We start from the raw sequence: 13,621 nt of genomic DNA on the forward strand, positions 1-13,621 counted from the left end.
CAATTAAAAAAAAACTAAACTACACATTAAAAAATCCTAACACTACTCTAAAAATTATAAAGTAACTAATAACAAAAAAATTAACTTAATTAAAAAAAAAAAACCTTATGAAAAATAAGAAACAAATTATCAAAAATAACAATGAATTACACATAATCTAATAGCCCTATCAAAATAAAAAAGCCCCCCAAAATACAGAAACCCCTAGCCTACAATAAATTACCAATTGCCCAAAAGATATCAGCTCTTTTACCTGTAAAAAAAATACAAACACCCCCCAACAGTAAAACCCACCACCCACCCAACCAACCCCCCAAATAAAATAACTATCTAAAATAACCTAAGCTAACCATTGCCCTGAAAAGGGCATTTGTATGGGCATTGCCCTTAAAAGGGCATTTAGCTCTTTTGCCATGCCCTGAAAAGGGCAATCAGCTCTTTTATGAAAAGCCCAAACCCTAAGCTAAAATAAAAACCCACTCAAAAAACCCTTAAAAACACCTATCAGTAACCCCGACGATCCACTTACAGTTATTGAAGTCCCGCTTGAAGGATCCATCCAGACGGCAAGAAGACTTCATCCAGGCAGCCTCTTCTAACTTCATCTAGCTGGCGAAGTCCTCATCCAGGCGGCAAGAAGTCTTCATCCAGACGACATCTTCTATCTTCATCCATCCGGCGTAGATTGGGTCCATCCTGAAGACATCCAGCACGGAGCATCCTCTTCATATGGTCGCTGCCGTACACAGGAACTTCAATGCAAGTGACGCCATCAAAGATGTCGTCCCTTGCATTCCTTTTGGCTGAAAGATTTCTATCAGCCAATAGGAATTAAAGCTGCTAAAATCTTATTGGCTGTTCCAATCAGCCAATAGGATTGAGCTCTCATCCTATTGACTGTTCCAACATCTTTGATGGTGTCACTTGCATTGAAGTTCCAGTGTACGGTGGCAACCGTATGAAGAGGATGCTCTGTGCTGGATGTCTTCAGGATGGACCCACTCCGTGCTGGATGGATGAAGATAGAAGATGCTGTCTGGATGAAGACTTCTTGCCACCTGGATGAGGACTTCGCCGGCTGGATGAAGATAGAAGAGGCCGTCTGGATGAAAACTTCTTGCTGCCTGGATGAGGACTTCGTCGGTTGGATGGATCCTTCAAGCGGGACTTCAATAACTGTAAGTGGATTGTCGGGGGTTAGTATTAGGTTTTTTTAAGGGTTTTTTGGGTGGGTTTTTATTTTAGCTTAAGGTTTGGGCTTTTCATAAAAGAGCTGATTGCCCTTTTTCAGGGCATGGCAATAGAGCTAAATGCCCGTTTAAGGGCAATGCCCATACAAGTGCCCTTTTCAGGGCAATGGTTACCTTAGGGTTTTTTAGATAGTTATTTTTATTTGGGGGGTTCGGTTGGGTGGGTGGTGGGTTTTACTATTGGGGGGGTGTTTCTATTTTTTTTTACAGGTAAAAGAGCTGATATCTTTGGGGTAATGCCCCACAAAAGGCCCCTTTAAGAGCTATTGGTAGTTTATTGTAGTCTAGGGTTTTTTTATTTTGGGGGGAGGGGGCTTTTTTATTTTGATAGGGCTATTAGATTAGGTGTAATTCGCTCTCACGGATGACTTCCGGTGGGAGGAGCACGTTGAAGCAACACGCGCTCTGTCAGCTCTGTAAGAAGGAGCTGATTTTTACAACACCCCGATAACACAGGCTCCTATTGCCGGGGGTGAGAGCCCTGCCTGGGGAGGACGTACCATTCACAGACGGAAGCCTTTTACAGCCAATACAGGCCGGGTGGTACTGGCCGCGAGACACACACAGCAGGTCAGGCACTGAAGAGCAATCGGAGGAGCGTCGGAAGCCTCGACTCTGACTGGATGTTGCTGCTATAAGCAGACGCGATAGAGGCTGGATTCAGCAACAGAGGCAAGGAAGTTTGGCTGCCCCCCTCACCCGGAGACAGACGGGAGGTGTCTCGCTTGGACCCGAGGTCGGGAAGGAGCAGCGGCCGAGGTGGTCACACGGTGGTGAACGCAAGTATTAAAAAGACGCTGAGAGTATAAAGTTGCAACATGTGTGTACATGTGTGTATAGACCGCTGTGTGTGTCTGTGAGAGGACAGTAAATTCTGTTTATATCTGATTGACTTTAAAAACTTTTTACCCTAATACCGGCTAAGAGGACAAAGGGACACTTATACGTTAAACGAAGTAAAAATCTGAGCTAAACCTTAAACTCTAAACTGCAACCCCGAAGGGAGGGGAGCAGGGAAAAAGGAAAGGGGAAAGACCTCTACATTTAACTCCACCAATAGACGGTACCAAAGGTTCAAATAGAAAATCAATAGAAGTCTGTAAGCTGGTCATACCTGCACAGTACAATGGAGTAGATCAGGGCTGCTGTATTTACCACATGTAAAAGGGCAAAAGGAAATAAAGAAAGTGGGTTTTTCTATCTCCCCACACCTTCTGTGAAATATTGACTATATATTCGTTTGCCCCACACAAAGGAGGAGACATAGGGGAGAAGGACAGAAGATAAAATCACAGCAGAAGAGTAGGGGGATTTGGCCCCCTTGTTTTGTTTGTCATCTTTTTTTTCCTGTTTTCTGGCAATGGTTGAATTAATAATATCAAGTGAATAAAAGTGGTGACATTCTATAAGCAGCTGGACAATTTCAGAACAGGACAAGTATATCAGCAGGGATGATTGTGTGCAGTACATTCTGAATTTCAAGCCAGCTGATATTATAAGACAAAAGAAGAAAGAAAGACTTCACTCATAATCTTTCTTTTCCCAGATTCTGGGAAATTGCCTGCTGTTAAAAGCAGAAAGGACGAACTCTTGTCAAGTTTAATATACTGTCAGACTCTCATATATAGGAAATCTCCCTTATACCCCATCATATTGTAGAGGTTAAAAAGGGCTAGATTGGCAGCAATTTATAGGGAGTAAGTGGTATATACAGGAAAGGATATTGTTGTGATCAATTCTGCTCAAAGTAGTGGTGATTTATACTGGATATGTGTTTGTGTTACTTTTAAAGGCTAAAACAGGTGGCTTAATAATACTTCACTAAGATTGGCCAGTTAAGGAAAAGGAAAAATGCTAACTAGCTAATTGGTAACAATAGGGTATTCAAACTAAGAACCTTTTTCCTTTTCTGGAATTATAGCCAAAATTAGCTGAACAAACAAGTATGCACATGTGAGATTGTCTTCTTTTTCCTTTGCAGAAAAATTTTCAATATAAACATAGAAGGTGTACTTAATCTACTAAGTCAAGAAGGGTATTTACTAGCTAAAAGTTCTAAGGTAGAATATCATAAACTACCAAGAATTGCAGTGAAAGATTACGAGGTTAAAATTTAAACTAGAAATCTGGTAAATGGTAACAGTAGCATATTTGGATGGACGCTTGAATTCAAAACCTTCCTCTATATCTAATTTCACCGGAAGGGTTGCAAGGGGCTAACTGGGCCCTAATTCAAAGAGGCAGTGTGTATCTATAGGAGTAGATATTACTCCAGATAAGCAGTACACAGCATTTGTGATATTCTTATGATAGACTGGCAGTAAATTTTTTTACAAAGGTATATGAGGTTAAGTAACATTTATAGCTTTAAAAACATTCTCAAGGATTGGCATTAGACATAAGTAGCTTTCTTTGCATTTTTAAGGTACTAGGCTAGAAGTAGATCCAGATAAACATAGAAAGTATGTGCAAGCTAAGAAGGGTTATTATTACTTAAAATCCAAGAAATAAGGCTATAAAAGGTTACAACGCTAGCATACCCTTCCTGTTGTTGCTCTATTGGCAGTGGGGGAGAGGAAGGGAAGAAAGAGAGAGAAGGGGAGGAAGGAAAAAAAAAGAAAAAACTCTCATATACACAGATTGTTAGGAACTACAGTAAAAGTTATAAGGAAAGGTATTTAAGCCAAAACAAGCATCAGGTAAAAGGCTGTGTTACCGCATTTTGACTGATAGTTGATCTAATGACTGTATAATAGGTGTAGGTGATACAGCATAAGTCAAGGTTTAACTTAATCTGAAAGGCAGTATTATCAGGTCACTAAGATTATAAAACGAGTCTGGGGGTCCTGATCTGAGGATCAATTTTATTATTTCCTACTCATAGGGGTATATACTGAGTTGGGTTAGAGGGCACACAGTAAGGGGCCACGTTACATTATTTGGCACACATAGCCAGAGACACAAATATTCAACTCACTTCCATCCATTTTCTACACTATCACTTTTCTTATTTTTGTCTGTGGACATTGTCCGACACAAATTGAAAGCACTTTTCAGGGTAATCCTCATCTTTAAGGAACAATTCTACTTAGAATAACATTAGAGGTGACACATTGACACATACTGCGCACGAGCAGCTTGATTTTTTTTTTTTTTGCTTCCTGTTAAACACGAGCACACTTAGTCACATATATGGACAAGTATATACCCAATCTCAAGACGAGGTCCCCAGCCATGCCAACAAAGAAAGATAAGAAAGCTAAGGCCATATTAGAGACAGGATTAGAAGGTACAATGGAGGTTTCCATCAATAGTGCAGAAAAACAATTATCGAATAACCAACTAGCTGATTTAATATTGCCCCAATTTGATTCCATTAAAAAGGAGATTGCTACTCTGTCAGCAGAAATTAGGTCATTTTCTAACAGATTATCTGAGGCAGAGGAGAGAGTTTCTGATCTCGAGGATAGACTTAACACTCATGACGTAAATTGGTTGAATTATGAAGAGAAGATTAGATTAATGCAACTAAAAATGGAGGATTTGGAGGATAGATCCCGCAGAAATAATATCCGTATAGTTGGTCTACCTGAAAGCAAAGAGTTTGAGGATCTAGTGCTATTTGGATCAGTCACCTTGCCATCTTTATTAGGGGTGAATATGACCTCAGAAAAAATGAGAGTTGAGAGGGCACACAGAATTGGGAGCATCAAGAAGTACTCAGATGGGTCCATACGCCCAAGAGTGGTCTTGATAAAATATCTTGATTTTCAAGATAAAGTAACGATATTAAGACAGTACAGGAAAAACAAGATACTTGAGATAGACACTAAACAAGTGCTCATTTTCCAAGATTTCTCTGTGGAAACGTCTTCCAAAAGAAAGCTAATGGCACCTTTCTGTACAAATTTGATAAAAGCAGGAATAAAGGCAACAATGAGATATCCGGCTAAAATTATAATCATAAATACGGAAGGTGACAATATCTCTCTAAATTCGGCTGAAGAAGCCGGAAGATATTGCGCAGAGAAAGGTATAGAGGTGCCTAAGGACACACGGTAGGAAGAGAGGTTCCGTAATCATTACAGACTTTTTACGTGGGAAGTAAAATGGTTAGATATAGGTGTGCCCTTTTTTTTTTTTTATTTCTTTTTTTTATTGAATATTTTTTCTTCCTCCCCCCTTCTTCCTTTTTTTTTTTTTTTTTTCCTTTCTCCCTCTTCCCCCCAATCTTCTTCTTCCGTGGCGACCGTAGGCTCATTTTCCATAGGAAGGTAGAATGAGAGGACAGGGAAAAGAAGCTTTTAATAAAATGATTTCTAAGTAATAAATGTTAAATCTCGTTTCATGGAATGTCGGAGGGATAACCTCCCCCATTAAAAGAAAAAATGTTTTTAAATTGCTCAGAAGGCACCACCCGGATATTATTTTTTTACAAGAGCTGCATTTAAAGGATTCAGAGTTAGTGAAATTAAAGTTCAATTGGATTTCGGAAATCCGGGCGACCCCCTGCAATAGTAGGAAAATGCTGCGTGGCTATACTGATTAATAACAAATTAGAATATAAAATCAATAAACAGGAATTAGATCCGGCAGGGAGATTTATTATCTTACAATTAGAAACTGAACATAAAATATGGACATTTTGTAATGTTTATGGTCCAAACGGATTAGATAGAGAGTTCTGGGCAAAATTGATGAATAAATTAATACCCTATTTAGGGCAAAACATAATCTTGGCTGGGGATTTAAATGCAACGGTGCAGCCATATCTAGATAGATTCCGTTTTAAAGGTAATAAACAACATATGAGTGTGGCAAGAGTTCTTAGAGAATTTGCAAAAAAACTTAAATTAAAAGACATATGGCGCCTACAACATCCAGACGAATGCAGTTTCTCATGCGAATCAAAAGGACACAAACAATTTTCGCGTATAGACATGTTCTTGGTTGAGGAAAATATTCTTTCAAGTGATCTAGAGTCAAAAGTAGCTGAAATACTAATTTCTGATCACGCAATAATTACTTTAAAAGTGGACGGGAAGATAAATAAGAGAGTTAATAACATAAACGCATTTTTTTCCCCTAAATATATGATATTTGATGAGGAATTTCATAAGTGGCTCGCACGGAAATGGAAAGACTATTATGAATTAAATCAGGCGCATATGTCGAAAATAGAAACATTTTGGGAAGCAGGGAAGGCAGTTCTGAGGGGGGAAATTAAATCATATATGATAATAAGAAAACGCAAGTGGAAGGCCAGAGATATACAATTAGCAAATTATCTTAAAAATTGTTATGGTAAATATATTAGCAACCCTAACCCAGACACATGGAAAAAGTATATGCAAGCAAAAAATGAGAGAGAGCTATATATGAGAGAGTCTTGGGCACGGGAAGATATGAAGACGAGGGCATATTGCCAGGGGTATCAGGGGATCTCCGCTCAGCATCTAGCCAAAATTGTTAAATTTAGGAAAAAAAGGAATATGATTCACATAATTAAGGAAGGCACCGAAACATTTACACAATCCTCTGAAATAAGGGAGGCTTTCTTTAGGTTCTATCAAAAATTATATTCTAAGGAGGAAATTAGCGAGAAGGAGAAAGCTAAATTCTGGCAAAAGATTAATATCCCAAGAATATCTGGAGAAGCTCTTCAATTAATCAATAAAGAAATCACGGAAGAGGAAATTAAGCATACGATAGAAAGAACTAAAGCCAATAGGGCGCCTGGGCCTGATGGCCTCCTGGCAGAATTCTATAAAATGATAAGTGAGGAAGTAACGGGAACATTGGCCAGATTATACAACAGTTATTATATGCAAGGTAAACTGGATTCCCCATATTTTACAGATTCAATAATTTCTTTAATCCATAAAAAAGGCAGGAATGTGGAGGATATGGGATCGTATCGCCCCATATCTCTCCTGAATCAGGACTATAAAATTTTTACATCAATTTTAGCCGACAGATTAAAAAGAGCAGTAGGGGATCTGATACATACAGATCAGACAGGCTTCATTCCTGGAAGAAATCCAGTATGCAACATGCGACGAGTCCTAGTCATGTTAGATTATTATCATAATAAGAATCAAGATTCTAGTAAAGAAAGTGTAAAGGACTTAGCCCTTTTAACAATCGACGCCGAAAAGGCATTCGACTCAGTCGCATGGGATCATTTATTTACTGCTCTAAATAAATTTGGTATAGAGGGAAATCTAGTTAATGTAATAAAGAAGATATACAGTAATCCCAGGTCTCAACTTTTAGTAAATGAGGAACTATCAAACTACATCACACTACAAAGGGGGACGAGACAAGGCTGCCCGCTATCACCATTGCTATTTGATATCGCGCTTGAACCATTGGCAGTACTGTTAAGACAGGAGATGCTAGGGATTCCGCTGGGAGGTCAGAGGGTAACCATCTCACTTTATGCAGACGACATTGTTCTGTTCTTACAGGATACCAATGTAAGCATTCCTAAATGTTTAGAAATTATTAAGAGCTTCAGCCAATTCTCAGGATATAAAATCAATTCCGAGAAATCGGAATTATTATGGATTATTAAAACAAAGAGAAGCTGCACTCAGCATATATTCAGAGAAGTGAGCCATATTAATTATTTAGGTATTAAACTGAGTAAAAACCCTAAGGACTGGTACTATTTAAATTATAGTGAATTTTTTAATAATCTCCAGGAGAAACTGGAAAGGTGGAATATACATTACCTATCCCTATCTGCAAAAATAATGCTGATAAAAGCAATAGTCTTCCCCCAACTACTGTTCTTGATGCAGAACTTACCATTATTCATCTCCAAACGGGATGTGGGCAAATATAAAAAGGCATGTACTAGGTTTATATGGGGAAAGAAGAGACCTAGGTTAGCCTTAGAGAAACTCACACAGAGTAAAAAATATGGCGGCCTGTCGTTACCTAATATTACACATTATTATATTGTAACACTTATTAAATTTGGTATAGATTGGATCTTAGAGACAAATCATGTTACATATTATATAATAGAGTCTGCATTAATAGCGCCATTTGACCTTAAGGCAATCTTGCATCACCCTCACTGCAGGTTACCAAGCAATATAAGCAATTTGCCTACATTTGCTAACGTTGTTCTTGCATGGCAAAAATATTGCGCCCTCAGAGGCCAAGATTTTCAACTATCAAAATATTTGCCAATTATAGGAACCCTAGATTTTACAGCAGGGACATACAACGCAGTATTCAGATCTTGGAGGCAAAAAGGGATAACGTATTTTGCTCAGATAATGCAACGGGATGGAGAGATAATACAAACATATGAGGAATTAGCAAGGAACTTCCATCTACCGTCAAATAATTTCTTTGCATATCTGCAAGCCAGAAGCTTTCTTTCAGAACGGTTACAGAAGCATAGAATGGTCTGGGACCCAGGTATTGAGTCAGGACTCAAACTATATAAGGCAGGGAAGTGTGCATTATCTTACTGGTATCAGGCGATACAGGCCGTATCGGGAGAAAATCATTTGAATAAAATGAAGGAGACACTCCTTAGACACTTTGGAATAATTCAAAAGGAGGAAATTACAAAGAGTTTCGAGCGGGCCAGGGAAGCAACTCTGTTGGTGACCTGGAGAGAAGCACAGTTTAAACTGATGAATAACTATTATCTTACACCTTATAGGATAGGGAAATGGGGGCAGGGAGGGCAAAATGCGATATGTTTAAAATGCAGGCAAGTGATGGCAGATTTGAAACATTGCCTCTGGGAGTGCCCGAAAATTAGACAATTCTGGGGGAAAGTACAATACTGGCTAAACAGATTTTTGCAAGAGAGGGTTGAAATTTCCCAGCGTAATGTATTTTTTCTAGAAAAAAAATTTAGACAAAGAGGTGATAGACTGCTTGTGAATATGGCCATTTTGGCCGCACGTAATTTAATATGTCAGAAGTGGAGATCCCCTGATTCCCCCAGGCTAGCAGAATTTATTAACAACATGAAATTACAAATGACAGTAGAAAGACAAGGCTTAACTCGAGTGCCGGAAAAACAGTTTAGAATGTTTTTTGATAAATGGAAGAATATAATCTTGTCATGGTCTCCTGAAATTCAAACCCAGAGCTCGCCCTATTTAACCATGTTGGTCGTGGAGGAGGTACTCCCTCAACAGTGGATGTAAAAATAAACATTTAAAGAACGAGGCAGTGGTTTGCCATGGTTGGTTTCTCTTTTCTCACCCCTTTTTCCTTCCCCCTCTTCCCCTTTTTTTTTTTTTTTTTTCTTCTTTCTTTTTTTTCCTTTTGCTATTGGTCAATCAGCAGGGTTACCACGCACCGGTGAACATACGGTGCTCTATCTTGAGGAGGTCTGATATAAAAGATAAAGATTTTATAAAGATAGAGACTCCTTTTTCTCCTTTTTTAGGTTTATTCAAAAAGCGAATGGATGAATAAATAGAAACTAATATCTAGGATAAAATAAATGGGAAGATTATGTTGCTTGTTCTTTTCTTTATGTATAGTTAAAATAAGATACAAATCAGTTACAAAGGTATTTGCTATACTCATTTGCGAGAATTTATCTGGAAATTGTATATGATATGATTATCTGTTTTATTTGTATTTCGTAACATTATTGTTTACAAAATGGCAAAGCATTTGTTTGTCGGATTTTCAATAAAATGATTATAAAAAAAAAAAAAAAAAGATTAGGTGTAATTCATTTTTATTTTTGATAATTTCGTTTGTTATTTTTTTTTTCTTTTTTTTTTCATTTTTTGTAATTTAATTAATTTGAATTTAAGTAATTTTAGTGTTTGTTTTTTTAATGTTAGGTTTTAGTGTAAGGCAGGTTAGGTTTTAGTTCATAGGTAAATTATTAGAAAAGTTTGAATCGAATATTACACTTAAAGAAAGTAAACGGATGTTAGAATGTTGTACAAACATTCGAAATGAACAAACAAATGTTGTAAAATTATTTTAATTTCTCGAATGTTGCAAAACATTCACTCATCCCTAGCCAGGGGCCATATTTGTCCTTTGTTTCAGTAACAAATGCCTAATAACAAATGATTGCACATCCCTAGCATCCATTATACTTTAAGTTTTAAAATGTATAAAGCTTTTGAATATCTAGTAGTTTATTTATTTATTTATTTATTTATTTTGCCTGTTATGGCCCTTGTGAAGCCTATTTATAGATGAAGTATTTTGGCTAATAATTACTTTAGGCTTCATTCAAGCACACAAATTCAAATGAGTGCATAGGGTTTACCAAGTGTATACTGTATCTTTCTGTGTGAGCTGGAACTCTTTAATTTTAAGGCGAAAGGGAGACAGTTGATAGGCCTGGTTTTAAATTGTATGTTATTTAAATACTGGTATCAGCAGATGTGAGTAATTTCTGAGCATAATACGTTATTTTAATTAATGTAATGACTTTAAACTGCATAGCTATACACATTTTCGATCACCCAAATGTTCATTGACGAACAAACTGTCCTTTACTTCAAAAAGAAACGTGGATATGCTTTAACGGTAGTAAATGTCTATTTTTCAGTCTCTAACTCCTTGTGCTCTAGAGTTTAAACTGTTAAATATTAAACGGTATGTATTAAAGGGAAATTATACACTTAATAAATGCTAGATAGAATAAAGCATTCAAAGAAAACATTGGCCTGAGAATAACATGTAGATGCATTTTTTTAAAATGTCATTAGCTGTTTAACCCCTTAATGACCGAGGATGTGCAGGGTACGTCCTCAAAAAAATACAGTTAATGACCGAGGACGTACCCTGCACGTCCTCGGCCTGGAAAGCAGCTGGAAGCGATCCTGCTCGCTTCCAGCTGCTTTCCGGTTATTGCAGTGATGTCTCGATATCGAGGCATCCTGCAATAACCCTTTTTAGCCATCCGATGCAGAGAGAGCTCTGTGGCCCTCTCTGCACCGGACATCGATGACCGGTATCGTTGGTGGGTGGGAGCCGGTGTGGGAGGCGGGTGGCGGCCATCAATGGACTTTGTGATGTGGAGGGGGCAGGATCATGGGTGGTGGATGGCCGGGGGCGCGCATGGATGCGCACGCGTGCACAGGGAGGCGGGCGCGTTCACGGGGAGGGAGCGGGTGGGAACCGCTACACTACAGAAACATTTAATATAATAAGAACGAATATTCTTAAAAATTCTATAATCAGCTGCCAGTACCCAAGATGGCCCCCAATAAGGCAGAGGGGGAGGGTTAGAGAGCTGTTTTGGGGGGAACAGGGAGGTTGGGGGCTAAGAGGGAATCCTACACAGCAGCATATGTAAATATGCTAAAAAAAATTAAAAAAAATCAAAGATACCTTTTATTTTAGTACTGGCAGACTTTCTGCCAGTACTTAAGATGGCGGGGACAATTGTGGGGTGGGGGAGGGAAGGGAGCTGTTTGGGAGGGATCAGGGGGGGTGATGTGTCAGGTGGGAGGCTGATCTCTACACTAAAGCTAAAATTAACCCTGCAAGCTCCCTACAAACTACTTAATTAACCCCTTCACTGCTAGCCATAATACACGTGTGATGCGCAGCAGCATTTAGCGGCCTTCTAATTACCAAAAAGCAAAGCCAAAGCCATATATGTCTGCTATTTTTGAACAAAGGGGATCCCAGAGAAGCATTTACAACCATCTGTGCCATAATTGCACAAGCTTTTTGTAAATAATTTCAGTGAGAAACCTAAAATTGTGAAAAATGTTTTTTTTTATTTGATCGTTTTTGACGGTGAAATGGTGGCATATAATATACCAAAATGGGCCTAGATCAATACTTTGGGTTGTCTACTACACTACACTAAAGCTAAAATTAACCCTACAAACTCCCTACAAGCTCCCTAATTAACCCCTTCACTGCTGGGCATAATAAACATGTGGTGCTCAGCGGCATTTAGTGGCCTTCTAATTACCAAAAAGCAACGCCAAAGCCATATATGTCTGCTATTTCGGAACAAAGGGGATCCCAGAGAAGCATGTACAACCATTTGTGCCATAATTGCATAAGATGTTTGTAAATAATTTCAGTGAGAAACCTAAAGTTTGTGAGAAATGGCGGTGAAATGGTGGCATGAAATATATCAAAATGGGCCTAGATCAATACTTTGGGATGTCTTCTAAAAAAAAAAATATACATGTCAAGGGATATTCAGGTATTCCTGACAGATATCTGTGTTCCAATGTAACTAGCGCTAATTTTGAAAAAACGTGGTTTGGAAATAGCAAAGTGCTACTTGTATTTATTGCCCTATAACTTGCAAAAAAAGCAAAGAACATGTAAACATTGGGTATTTCTAAACTCAGGACAAAATTTAGAAACTATTGAGCATGTTTGTTTTTTGGTGGTTGTAGATGTGTAATTTTGGGGGTCAAAGTTAGAAAAAGTGTGTTTTTTTCCATATTTTCATCATATTTTGTATTTTTTTTATAGCAAATTATAAGATATGATGAAAATAATGGTATCTTTTGAAAGTCCATTTAATGGCGAGAAAAACTGTATATAATATGTGTGGGTACAGTAAATGATTAAGAGGGAAATTACAGCTAAACACAAACACTGCAAAATTGTAAAAATAGCCTTGGTACCAAACGGACAGAAAATGGAAAAATGCTGTCGTCATTAAGGGGTTAAATATTGACAAAATAAGTGTAAGGTTTTAGTGTTTATAAAATAATGGGAGCTGCCATGTTGTACCTTAGGTTACCTTCTCTGCTGTGGCCAATAAGAACCAGTTATAAATAGGTCACTAGAGTGTGCAGCCAATGGATATGTGGAATATAACAGTGTTTTGCACAGTGAGTAGTAACCATTATATTGTAGTTGTACAGAGCAGTTTACTGTCCCTTTTTGTAGTATTTAATATTTCAATTACATAATATTAAAGGGATATTGCAGTCAAACATTTCAATCATTCATATGAAAAGGCAGAATTCAAACATTTGATTTGGATAGAACATACAAATGAATTCTATAATTACATTTGCTTCATTGTCTGACTTGATGAACATCTAGTCAGACAAATGTGTGCAGGCACCAATCAGCAGCTAGCTTTCCTAAGTGTAGGATATCTGTGTATTCAACAAGGGATACCAGAAGAACGAAGCACATTTGAAAATAGAAGGCAAATTAAAAGTGTCTTAAAATGACATGCGCGATCTGAATCATGCAAGTTTAAGTTTGACGTTCCCTTTAAATTGATACTAATATAGCACTACACCACTTGTGTGATTCCTGCTAATATTCACAGGTTGATAAAGGCAATGCTAGTAGCACTGTTGTTTAAGCCTTAAAGAAAACTTTTCTTTATAGAGGGTGGAAATATTTTTAAATATCTTCCATTA

This window comes from Bombina bombina, chromosome 1 (genome assembly GCF_027579735.1).
Source record: "Bombina bombina isolate aBomBom1 chromosome 1, aBomBom1.pri, whole genome shotgun sequence".
Lineage (NCBI taxonomy): Eukaryota > Metazoa > Chordata > Amphibia > Anura > Bombinatoridae > Bombina > Bombina bombina.